General features: G+C 42.8%; 1 protein-coding gene across 1 annotated transcript in view; it reads left to right on the top strand.

The window, feature by feature from the left end:
- The window catches only part of fbxw12 (F-box and WD repeat domain containing 12), a 34561-nt gene extending 30239 nt beyond the window's left edge, over positions 1-4322 (top strand). Inside the window, exon 11 of the mRNA XM_090184215.1 lies at positions 3146-4322. The gene's annotated coding sequence lies outside the window, so the exon portion shown is untranslated. The remainder of the gene's footprint in view (positions 1-3145) is intronic.
- Positions 4323-12989: the final 8667 nt, after the last annotated feature.

Here is a 12989-nt window from a genome sequence, read left to right as displayed (position 1 = left end):
CTACTCAATCACTTTGTATAGCTACTGTTTACAGGCCTCCTGGGCCATATACAGCATTCCTCATTGAGTTCCCTGAATTCCTATCGGACCTTGTAGTCATAGCAGATAATATTCTAATCTTTGGTGACTTTAATATTCACATGGAAAAGTCCACAGACCCACTCCAAAAGGCTTTCGGAGCCATCATCGACTCAGTGGGTTTTGTCCAACATGTCTCTGGACCCACTCACTGTCACAGTCATACTCTGGACCTAGATTTGTCCCATGGAATAAATGTTGTGGATCTTAATGTTTTTCCTCATAATCCTGGACTATCGGACCACCATTTTATTACGTTTGCAATTGCAACAAATAATCTGCTCAGACCCCAACCAAGGAACGTCAAAAGTCGTGCTATAAATTCACAGACAACACAAAGATTCCTTGATGTCCTTCCAGATTCCCTCTGTCTACCCAAGGACGCCAGAGGACAAAAATCAGTTAACTACCTAACTGAGGAACTCAATTTAACCTTGCGCAATACCCTAGATGCAGTTGCACCCCTAAAAACGAAAAACATTTCTCATAAGAAACTAGCTCCCTGGTACACAGAAAATACCCGAGCTCTGAAGCAAGCTTCCAGAAAATTGGAACGGAAATGGCGCCACACCAAACTGGAAGTCTTCCGACTAGCTTGGAAAGACAGTACCGTGCAGTACCGAAGAGCCCTTACTGCTGCTCGATCATCCTATTTTTCAAACTTAATTGAGGAAAATAAGAACAATCCGAAATTCCATTTTGATACTGTCGCAAAGCTAACTAAAAAGCAGCATTCCCCAAGAGAGGATGGCTTTCACTTTAGCAGTGATAAATTCATGAACTTCTTTGAGGGAAAGATCATGATTATTAGAAAGCAAATTACGGACTCCTCTTTAAATCTGCATATTCCTTCAAAGCTCAGTTGTCCTGAGCACAACTCTGCCAGGACCTAGGATCAAGAGAGACGCTCAAGTGTTTTAGTACTATATCTCTTGACACAATGATGAAAATAATCATGGCCTCTAAACCTTCAAGCTGCATACTGGACCCTATTCCAACTAAACTACTGAAAGAGCTGCTTCCTGTGCTTGGCCCTCCTATGTTGAACATAATAAACGGCTCTCTATCCACCGGATGTGTACCAAACTCACTAAAAGTGGCAGTAATAAAGCCTCTCTTGAAAAAGCCAAACCTTGACCCAGAAAATATAAAAAACTATCAGCCTATATTGAATCTTCCATTCCTCTCTAAAATTTTAGAAAAGGCTGTTGCGCAGCAACTCACTGCCTTCCTGAAGACAAACAATGTATACGAAATGCTTCAGTCTGGTTTTAGACCCCATCATAGCACTGAGACTGCACTTGTGAAGGTGATAAATTACCTTTTAATGGCATCAGACCGAGGCTCTGCATCCGTCCTCGTGCTCCTAGACCTTAGTGTTGCTTTTGATACCATCGATCACCACATTCTTTTGGAGAGATTGGAAACCCAAATTGGTCTACACGGACAAGTTCTGGCCTGGTTTAGATCTTATCTGTCGGAAAGATATCAGTTTGTCTCTGTGAATGGTTTGTCCTCTGACAAATCAACTGTAAATTTCGGTGTTCCTCAAGGTTCCGTTTTAGGACCACTATTGTTTTCACTATATATTTTACCTCTTGGGGATGTCATTCGAAAACATAATGTTAACTTTCACTGCTATGCGGATGACACACAGCTGTACATTTCAATGAAACATGGTGAAGCCCCAAAAATTTCCCTCGCTAGAAACATGTGTTTCAGACATAAGGAAGTGGATGGCTGCAAACTTTCTACTTTTAAACTTGGACAAAACAGAGATGCTTGTTCTAGGTCCCAAGAAACAAAGAGATCTTCTGTTGAATCTGACAATTAATCTTGGTTGTACAGTCGTCTCAAATAAAACTGTGAAGGACCTCGGCGTTACTCTGGACCCTGATCTCTCTTTTGAAGAACATATCAAGACCATTTCAAGGACAGCTTTTTTCCATCTACGTAACATTGCAAAAATCAGAAACTTTCTGTCCAAAAATGATGCAGAAAAATTAATCCATGCTTTTGTCACTTCTAGGTTAGACTACTGCAATGCTCTACTTTCCGGCTACCCGGATAAAGCACTAAATAAACTTCAGTTAGTGCTAAATACGGCTGCTAGAATCCTGACTAGAACCAAAAAAATTGATCATATTACTCCAGTGCTAGCCTCCCTACACTGGCTTCCTGTCAAAGCAAGGGATGATTTCAAGGTTTTACTGCTAACCTACAAAGCATTACATGGGCTTGCTCCTACCTATCTCTCTGATTTGGTCCTGCCGTACATACCTACACGTACGCTACGGTCACAAGACGCAGGCCTCCTAATTGTCCCTAAAATTTCTAAGCAAACAGCTGGAGGCAGGGCTTTCTCCTATAGAGCTCCATTTTTATGGAACGGTCTGCCTACCCATGTCAGAGACGCAAACTCGGTCTCAACCTTTAAGTCTTTACTGAAGACTCATCTCTTCAGTGGGTCATATGATTGAGTGTTGTCTGGCCCAGGAGTGGGAAGGTGAACGGAAAGGCTCTGGAGCAACAAACCGCCCTTGCTGTCTCTGCCTGGCCGGTTCCCCTCTTTCCACTGGGATTCTCTGCCTCTAACCCTATTACAGGGGCTGAGTCACTGGCTTACTGGGGCTCTCTCATACCGTCCCTGCAAGGGGTGCGTCACCTGAGTGGGTTGATTCACTGATGTGGTCATCCTGTCTGGGTTGGCGCCCCCCCCTTGGGTTGTGCCGTGGCAGAGATCTTTGTGGGCTATACTCAGCCTTGTCTCTGGATGGAAAGTTGGTGGTTGAAGATATCCCTCTAGTGGTGTGGGGGCTGTGCTTTGGCAAAGTGGGTGGGGTTATATCCTTCCTGTTTGGCCCTGTCCGGGGGTGTCCTCGGATGGGGCCACAGTGTCTCCTGACCCCTCCTGTCTCAGCCTCCAGTATTTATGCTGCAGTAGTTTATGTGTCGGGGGGCTAGGGTCAGTTTGTTATATCTGGATTATTTCTCCTGTCCTATTCGGTGTCCTGTGTGAATTTAAGTGTGCTCTCTCTAATTCTCTCTTTCTTTCTCTCTCTCGGAGGACCTGAGCCCTAGGACCATGCCCCAGGACTACCTGACATGATGACTCCTTGCTGTCCCTAGTCCACCTGGCCGTGCTGCTGCTCCAGTTTCAACTGTTCTGCCTTATTATTATTCGACCATGCTGGTCATTTATGAACATTTGAACATCTTGGCCATGTTCTGTTATAATCTCTACCCGGCACAGCCAGAGGAGGACTGGACACCCCACATAGCCTGGTTCCTCTCTAGGTTTCTTCCTAGGTTTTGGCCTTTCTAGGTAGTTTTTCCTAGCCACCGTGCTTCTACACCTGCATTGCTTGCTGTTTGGGGTTTTAGGCTGGGTTTCTGTACAGCACTTTGAGATATCAGCTGATGTACGAAGGGTTATATAAATAAATTTGATTTGATTTGATTTGATCCTTAGTATCCATGGTTACAAGTACAACAGATCTGCCAGGGCAAACCCTAATTGCTGGTTGTGGACACAGACAAAAACATTGCAGGATCTCTACAGGCAGAAGACATCAGATATCCGAATACAATTAATGACAAAGGATATTCAACTCCAAATGACATTCAACATGGCAAGGAAGGTAAATAGAATTAGTGATCTTTAAAACACTAAAAAGTTACCAAGTCGGTTTGGATAAATCAAATCTTAATTGGCACATGCTCCTAATACAACAGGTGTATTAGGAGCATGTGAAATGCTTACAAGTCCTTAACCAGCAATGCAGTTCAGGGCTGCTGTCAATGGCTGATTCCTGCAGTAGGAGGCAGTGGCTCTAGGAAGCCTTTCATCATGGCATCCCGATTGTGGAACACAAAAAGAGAATGCCTGGCTCTGTCAAAATCAGCACCAAAGAAGGGACACGGAAGGCGGTCGCTACAGTGCAAGACAGCTGGGTTGGTACCACACTGTTGCCAGTTGTCAATGAGATATGGTTTCGCCTCCCTCAGCCTTTCTGAAGTCATTTGTTGTCTGCTAGCCCAGTCTGATGAGGCTGTGAGCGATGGTGGCGAGACCTCATCGTGGACATCGGAAGTCTCAAAGAGCTTCTGGAGTAGGGCATTTGTCCAAAAAATAGCCGCAAGATTAAGAAAGCATTTAAAAGTGCCAGATTTATGTATTATGCACTTGAATAATGACGCAACTAATTAAAAGCAAACACAAAATAAACATCCATCTTTGCATCTACCACACAGCTGCTATTCAAATAAATGAAAGAAAATGTGTTATGCACTACAAATTAAGTCTATTGTAACTACTGTTGGAATCGGCTAAACTTTGAACATTGAGATATTAAATAAATCACAGAGAAGAAGCCTAGAATAGAAGGGGTGAACGATACTGGGTTTTAATGTCAGAAGTTAATGGTTCTCTGTAGGAAGACAAATAGCTTTGGAATGTTTTGGGTGGAAGGGAGGAGAGCAAAGTGCTGAGATAGGGGAGACAGATGGGTACCTGTGGATTAGGGGAAGGAGGGGTTGAGGTGATGAGGTCAGATCCCCTTAAGGGAATAATCAGGGTTTAGTATCTGGTTACCCTCTTCCCGTAGAACCATAAGATGTAAGAATTGGAGAGAAGGAGTGTCTTAAGTTGGATGTACAGTGCCTTGCGAAAGTATTCTGCCCCCTTGAACTTTGCGACCTTTTGCCACATTTCAGGCTTCAAACATAAAGATATAAAACTGTATTTTTTTGTGAAGAATCAACAACAAGTGGGACACAATCATGAAGTGGAACGACATTTATTGGATATTTCAAACTTTTTTAACAAATCAAAAACTGAAAAATTGGGCGTGCAAAATTATTCAGCCCCTTTACTTTCAGTGCAGCAAACTCTCTCCAGAAGTTCAGTGAGGATCTTTGAATGATCCAATGTTGACCTAAATTACTAATGATGATAAATACAATCCACCTGTGTGGAATCAAGTCTCCGTATAAATGCACCTGCACTCTGATAGTCTCAGAGGTCCGTTAAAAGCGCAGAGAGCATCATGAAGAACAAGGAACACACCAGGCAGGTCCGAGATACTGTTGTGAAGAAGTTTAAAGCCGGATTTGGATACAAAAATATTTCCCAAGCTTTAAACATCCCAATGAGCACTGTGCAAGCGATAATATTGAAATGGAAGGAGTATCAGACCACTGCAAATCTACCAAGACCTGGCCGTCCCTCTAAACTTTCAGCTCATACAAGGAGAAGACTGATCAGAGATGCAGCCAAGAGGCCCATGATCACTCTGGATGAACTGCAGAGATCTACAGCTGAGGTGGGAGACTCTGTCCATAGGACAACAATCAGTCGTATATTGCACAAATCTGGCCTTTATGGAAGAGTGGCAAGAAGAAAGCCATTTCTTAAAGATATCCATAAAAGTGTCGCTTAAAGTTTGCCACAAGCCACCTGGGAGACACACCAAACATGTGGAAGAAGGTGCTCTGGTCAGATGAAACCAAAATTGAACTTTTTGGCAACAATGCAAAACGTTATGTTTGGCGTAAAAGCAACACAGCTGAACACACCATCCCCACTGTCAAACATGGTGGTGGCAGCATCATGGTTTGGGCCTGCTTTTCTTCAGCAGGGACAGGGAAGATGGTTAAAATTGATGGGAAGATGGATGGAGCCAAATACAGGACCATTCTGGAAGAAAACCTGATGGAGTCTGCAAAAGACCTGAGACTGGGGCGGAGACTTGTCTTCCAACAAGACAATGATCCAAAACATAAAGCAAAATCTACAATGGAATGTTTCAAAAATGACCATATCCAAGTGTTAGAATGGCCAAGTCAAAGTCCAGACCTGAATCCAATCGAGAATCTGTGGAAAGAACTGACAACTGCTGTTCACAAATGCTCTCCATCCAACCTCACTGAGCTCGAGCTGTTTTGCAAGGAGGAATGGGAAAAAATGTCAGTCTCTCGATGTGCAAAACTGATAGAGACATACCCCAAGCGACTTACAGCTGTAATCGCAGCAAAAGGTGGCGCTACAAAGTATTAACTTAAGGGGGCTGAATAATTTTGCACGCCCAATTGTTCAGTTTTTGAAATATCCAATAAATGTCATTCCACTTCATGATTGTGTCCCACTTGTTGTTGATTCTTCACAAAAAAATACAGTTTTATATCTTTATGTTTGAAGCCTGAAATGTGGCAAAAGGTCGCAAATTTCAAGGGGGCCGAATACTTTCGCAAGGCACTGTATATAACTCTGATGGTGAGAAATGTTTGGCTGTCTGAATTACAGCTGTACAGAACCTTCGGGCAGAATTCAACTTGGTTAAAGCTTCTCCAGTGTCCGTGAGTTATTTACTCTGAAAAATAAGAACAAAAAGTGGCATCAGACAACTGTTGATATTGGAGAAACACTACAAAAAAACATATGAAAGTGCATGGTAGCATTATTACATCCTCAGTCAAAAAAAGAAAGTAGGCCCATATGCACAATATACAGTATAGGCTATGGACAGCACTGGGAGAAAAGTGACTGGTGATAGTAAATGATCATGAGTTGTTCCAGACTGCTGATGATCTCACAAATCAGTGTGTATGCACTCCCTAACCAACTATTATAATCTAAGTTTGTCAAAACAATTTGTAAATATAGTACAATTTATATGGTATACTGAACAAAAATATGAACGCAACATGCAAGAATGTCTAACATTTTACTGAGTTACAGTTCATATGAGAAAAAGCAGTCAATTGAAATAAATTCATTAGGCCCTAATCTATGGATTTCGCATGACTGCAAATGCAGATATGCATGTGTTGGTCACAGATACCTTTAAAAGAGCCTCACAATGGGCCTCATGATCTTGTCACAGTATTTCTGTGCATTCAAATTGCAATCAATAAAATGCAATTATGTTTGTTGTCCGTAGCTTATGCCTACCCTTACCAAAACCCCATAGCCACCATTGGGCACTCTGGTCACAACGTTGACATCAGCGTTGACATCAGCAAACCGCTCACCCACACGACACCAAAAACTCTAAAACGACGTTGGAGGTGGCTTATGGTAGAGAAATAAACATTACATTCTCTGGCAACAGCTCTGGTGGGCATTCCTGCAGTTTCTGAAATATTTTATTTCAGCACAAGAAACATGGGACCAACACTTCACATGTTGCGTTTATATTCCTGTTCAGTATACATACCAACTGCCTTGGGAACATTGGTCCACTTGGTGGTATTGCAAGGATCTGTAAATAAAACAAGACAAAAAGTTAGATGTCAGAAAGTAAAAATGTAATTTTTTTACTAGTGTGCATCCAGATTGTGTCGTAATTGGCTGAAAGTGAGTCTGTTCAAATGTACTGTACACTTGCGGACCAAAGTACTGCTGGCTCTCATTGTCTCCGTCTAATCAGGAAAATGGGACACCGGGTATGTGGACTGGCCAATTAGTGAGCTTTACATCGAGGCAGATTGAATAGCTGGACTAGGGGTTGTTCCTGGATCGGGCCCATTTCTAAAGCCTTCTTCACACTGCATAACTTAATGCAGTTTTGTTTTTTAAAGTTACAAGTGACCAAATCAGATTTGTGTGTGCTCAGACAGCAGTAATTTGCTGACATGGCTACACTAGTTGTCATAGTAACAACAGGGGTGTGTGCAGTGGTGTAGGCTGGTGTTGGTGCTCATGCTTCCTATCACTCAGAAGTTATGTAGCAAGCGAAGGTGACAACAATGCCTGCCATGGACGATTACCAGTTGTTTTGAATGTTACAAATCATAGTGTAAGAACACTTAAATAAGATGATCCAACTTTCAAAACAAGTCATTTTTGGCTAGCCACAGCAGTCAACTAGCTTAGGGTTTCCCAAACTCTGCCCTGGGGACCCTCCTGGGTGCACATTGTTTTGCTTGCCCTAGCACTACACAGCACTACACAGCTGATTCAAACAACCAACTCATCACCAAGCTTTGAATATTTGATCACCTGTGTAATGTTTGACTGAAATATCCACCAACAAGAGGGGTCTGAACAGTTTATATCATGAACAGTGCTTGTGCCCATAGAAAGAGACGTTGCGCGGGACGTTCCCCAATGCTGGGAGGGGGGCCTGAGTGAAAAGGTTAGGGAACACCAGCTCTACAGCAACATGGGGAACATTGTAGCTGCTGTTTTGGTGTCTGGCCAGTAGATGGCAGGAGAGGGTTTGGTTTCAGGGTTTCCAGCAACAAGTTGGGTGGGGAGGGATGTCAGGTTTCAGCTCCTTACCCCACACTGATAGCAAACATATGTCTACCGAGTCCAGCTTGTGATAGCTGGGGGATAAGTTGATCAGGCTTGGTTAATGTAGCCCTGAATCTCTGCGACGGAACACTGGCACCTCTCATGTCTAAAACTCTCCCTGTTCTCCCTCTATCGCCAGCTACCACCTCTAGTACTCTAGCTGGACTTGTGCTCTGTCTGACTACCCAGGGGCAATGGATTAATAGATAACTTGAGTCACTTTCACTCCCCCCCTTACCCCTCATTGACCCCCCCTCTCATTTCTCTCTCCGTCTGTCTCTCTACTGATCATACTTGCATAACGTGGTGCAGTGAGGTGTTCGGAGTCACTTTGATACAAGGGGAGATTGCTGTTATTACCAGCTGAGCACATTAAACAACACAATGCTATCAAGATGCATAAACATGAGAAGAGAAAGTGCTGTATTATGTTGCAGCAAGAGAAAGAGAGAGAATAGAGAGGGATCAATGAGGGATAAGAGCGGGAGTGAAAGTGACTATGTACAGTTGATATCTATGTAGTTAATATCTTTGTACAGTGTATTACAAATGGATGTATAATGTCTACAAGACAATGGTCAGATATATAGACAGGTTTAATTTACACAAATGCATGTGCTACAATGGTGCACTTAAGCAGTTTACAATAAAGAAAACTGAATTGCAGGTTACATAAGAACATGGACATGATTAAAAATAGAAACATCTACCTCATCTAGTGTCCATTTAACAGCGTCACTAAATGGTTTTGAGCTTTTAATGTAGAGAGAGATTAGAATTACTGAAGCCACAGAGTGAAATCATTTTAAAACAAGTCTCATTTAAAAAAAAGAAATTGCTAGACCAATGGAACAGTTCCGTTTAAAAACATTCTTGCATGATGGCATCAAAGCCTTAAGGTGATCCCGTTTCCACTTGTGCATTCCACAGTATAAATTCCACATGACTACTTAGCATACTTTTATCGCTGGAAATTTGACAAGACACGGAATTGTCAATACAATGAATAGAGCCAGCATAGACAATACAATGCCACAAAAAGGTGCATAAATGAAAGAATAAAGTGCTTTGAGGGTGTGAGTAGCCTGGGCACTGGGTACCAGTCTGTCTGTGCTAACATTCAACCGAGAGAGATGGCGAGAGAGAGAGAGATGCTGAGTCCAGTTGGTCGGTGGTTTGGCAATGAATGGAGATCCTATCTTCCTTCTTAATGGAAGACTGTCAGAAGTACCTTGTTGTTCATAGTTGTTAAGTGAAGGAGAACGTGAGTGAGTTTACTGATGCTACACAGTATCCAGGGTCATATTTATTAGTGCACACGTTTGTCTGTTTGGTGTCTAGTGAATTACGACCCAGGTTTATGATAGAGTCTTGCTGGTCACAGGAGGTCTGTTGTGGTAGGGTGGAGACTCAGGATGGAGCTTCATGTCTATGTTGAGTTGCTATGGAGATGCCGTGACAGGATCTGTGTGTGTAAAATGCATTCAAATAAATCATATTGTGATAGATGTTTTAATTTGACCTTTATTTAACTAGGCAAGTCAGTTAAGAACACATTCTTATTTACAATGATGACTTAGGAACTAGGTTACTTGCCTTGTTCCGGTGCAGAACAATAGATGTTTACCTTGTCAGGGATTTGATCTAGCAACCTTTTGGCTACTGGCCCACTGCTCTAACCACGAGGTTAGATTGATCAGAGAAAGACAGAGACCGACTTCTATTTCATTCTGGTTTAAACCAATGCAACATAAAATGTACATTTACCAATTTACCTCCTTGGTTGGGGTCTGAGCAGATTATTTGTTGCGATTGCAAATGTAATAAAATGGTGGTACGATAGTCCAGGATTATGAGGAAAAACATTAAGATCCACAACATTTATTCCATGGGACAAAACTAGGTCCAGAGTATGACTGTGGCAGTGAGTAGGTCTGGAGACATGTTGGAAAAAACCCACTGAGTCGATGATGGCTCCGAAAGCCTTTTGGAGTGGGTCTGTGGACTTTCCGATGTGAATATTAAAGTCACCAAAAATAAAAATATTATCTGCTATGACTACAAGGTCCGATAGAAATTCAGGGAACTCAGTGAGGAACGCTGTATATGGCCCTGGAGGCCCGTAAACAGTAGCTATAAAAAGTGATTGAGTAGGCTGCATAGATTTCATGACTTCGTCTCAAAAGACGAAAACATAGTTTTTTTGTAAATTGAAATTTGCTATCTTAAATGTTAGCAACACCTCTGCCTTTGCGGGTTGCGCGGGGGATATGGTCACTAGTGTAACCAGGAGGTGAGGCCTCATTTAACACAGTAAATTCATCAGGCTTAAGCCATGTTTCAGTCAGGCCAATCACATCAAGATTATGATCAGTGATTAGTTCATTGACTATAACTGCCTTGGAAGTGAGGGATTAAGTAGCCCTATTTTGAGATGTGAGGTATCACGATCTCTTTCAATAATGACAGGAATGGAGGAGGTCTTTATCCTAGTGAGATTGCTAAGGCGAACACCGCCATGTTTAGTTTTGCCCAACCGAGGTCGAGGCACAGACACGGTCTCAATGGGGATAGCTGAGCTGACTACACTGACTGTGCTAGTGGCAGACTCCACTATGCTGGCAAGCTGGCTAACAGCCTGCTGCCTGACCTGCACCCTATCTCATTGTGGAGCTAGAGGAGTTAGAGCCCTGTCTATGTTGGTAGATAAGATGAGAGCACCCCTCCAGCTAGGATGGAGTCCGTCACTCCTCAACGGGCCAGGCTTGGTCCTGTTTGTGGGTGAGTCCCAGAAAGAGGGCCAATTATCTACAAATTATATATTTTGGGAGGGGCAGAAAAGAGTTTTCAACCAGCGAATGAGTTGTGAGACTCTGCTGAAGAGCTCATCACTCCCCCTAACTAGGAGGGGGCCAGAGACAATTACTCGATGCCGACACATCTTTCTAGCTGATTTACACACTGAAGCTATGTTGCGCTTGGTGAAAAAAGAACACTGTACTAATTTAAGACATTAGGTCTACCTGTTGAAATGTAGCCCCCATCATTTTCTGTGTATGCTGTATGGTCTGTGCGTTTCTGGAAGCCATTTCCCAAATCCATGCTTCTGCGTCTCGCTCTCCTCTGATTGAATGGGAGCCTCTTAGCCAGACTTCATCATTCTTTCTCCTCTCAAACGCAAAACGAATTACTAGACTAATACATTATCAGTGTCGGAGTATGGCATACTAGGACGGGTTGTAGGTGTGGACACACTTTTTGAAGAGGAGACAACGAACGTCATCCCAACAGAAGCGCTCCAGCTGGAGCTCGGAAATCGCCGACTTCAATGCGTTCAAGATAACTGGGAACTCGAACAAAAACGAGCTCAGAAGTTTACATACACTAAATTGACTGTGCCTTTAAACAGCTTGAAAAAGTCCAGAAAATTATGTAATGGCTTTAGAAGCTTCTGATAGGCTAGTTGACATTATTTTAGTCAATTGGAGGTGTACCTGTGGAAGTATTTCAAGGCTTACCTTCAAACTCAGTGCCTCTTTGCTTGACACCATGGGAAAATAAAAATAAATCAGCCAAGACCTCAAAAAAGACATTGTAGACCTCCACAAGTCTGGATCATCCTTGGGAGCATTTTCCAAATGCCTGAAGGAATCACGTTCATCTGTACAAACAATAGTACGCAAGTATAAACACCATGGGACCACGCAGCCGTTATATCCCGCTCAGGAAGGAGATGCATTCTGTCTCCAAGAGATGAACATACTTTGGTGCGAAAAGTGCAAATCAATCCCAGAACAACAGCAAAGGACCTTGTAAAGATGCTGGAGGAAACAGGTACAAAAGTATCTATATTCACAGTAAAACAAGTACTATATTGACAACCTGAAAGGGCGCTCAGCAAGGAAGAAGCCATTGCTCCAAAACCGTCATTAAAAAGCCAGACTACTGTTTGCAACTGCACATGGGGACAAAGATTGTACCCTTTGGAGAAATGTCCTCTGGTCTGATGAAACAAAAATAGAACTGTTTGGCCATAATGACCATCGTTATATTTGGAGGAAAAAGGGGGAGGCTTGCAAGCCGAAGAACACCATCCCAACTGTGAAGCATGGGGGTGGCAGCATCATGTTGTGGGGGTGCTGTGCTGCAGGAGGGACTGGTGTACTTAACTAAATAGATGGCATCATGAAAATTCTGTGGATATATTGAAGCAACATCTCAAGACATCAGTCAGGAAGTTAAAGCTTGGTTGCAAATGGATCTTCCAAATGGACAATGACCCCAGGCATACTTCCAAAGTTGTGGCAAAATGGCTTAAGGACAACAAAGTCAAGGTATTGGAGTGGCCATCACAAAGCCCCAACCTCAAATTTGTGGGCAGAACTGAAAAAGTGTGTGTGAGCAAGGAGGCCTACAAACCTGACTCAGTTACACCAGCTCTGTCCGGAGAAATGGTCCAAAATTCACCCAACTTATTGTGGGACGCTTGTGGAAGGCTACCCAAAATGTTTGACCCAAGTTAAACAATTTAAAGGCAATGCTACCAAATACTAATTGAGTGTATGTAAACTTCTGACCCACTGGGAATGTGATGAAAGAAATAAAATCTGAA

Source organism: Oncorhynchus mykiss, chromosome 9 (assembly GCF_057628025.1).
Source record: "Oncorhynchus mykiss isolate SJ-2025 chromosome 9, ASM5762802v1, whole genome shotgun sequence".
Lineage (NCBI taxonomy): Eukaryota > Metazoa > Chordata > Actinopteri > Salmoniformes > Salmonidae > Oncorhynchus > Oncorhynchus mykiss.
This window is presented reverse-complemented; position numbering and strand designations above follow the sequence as displayed.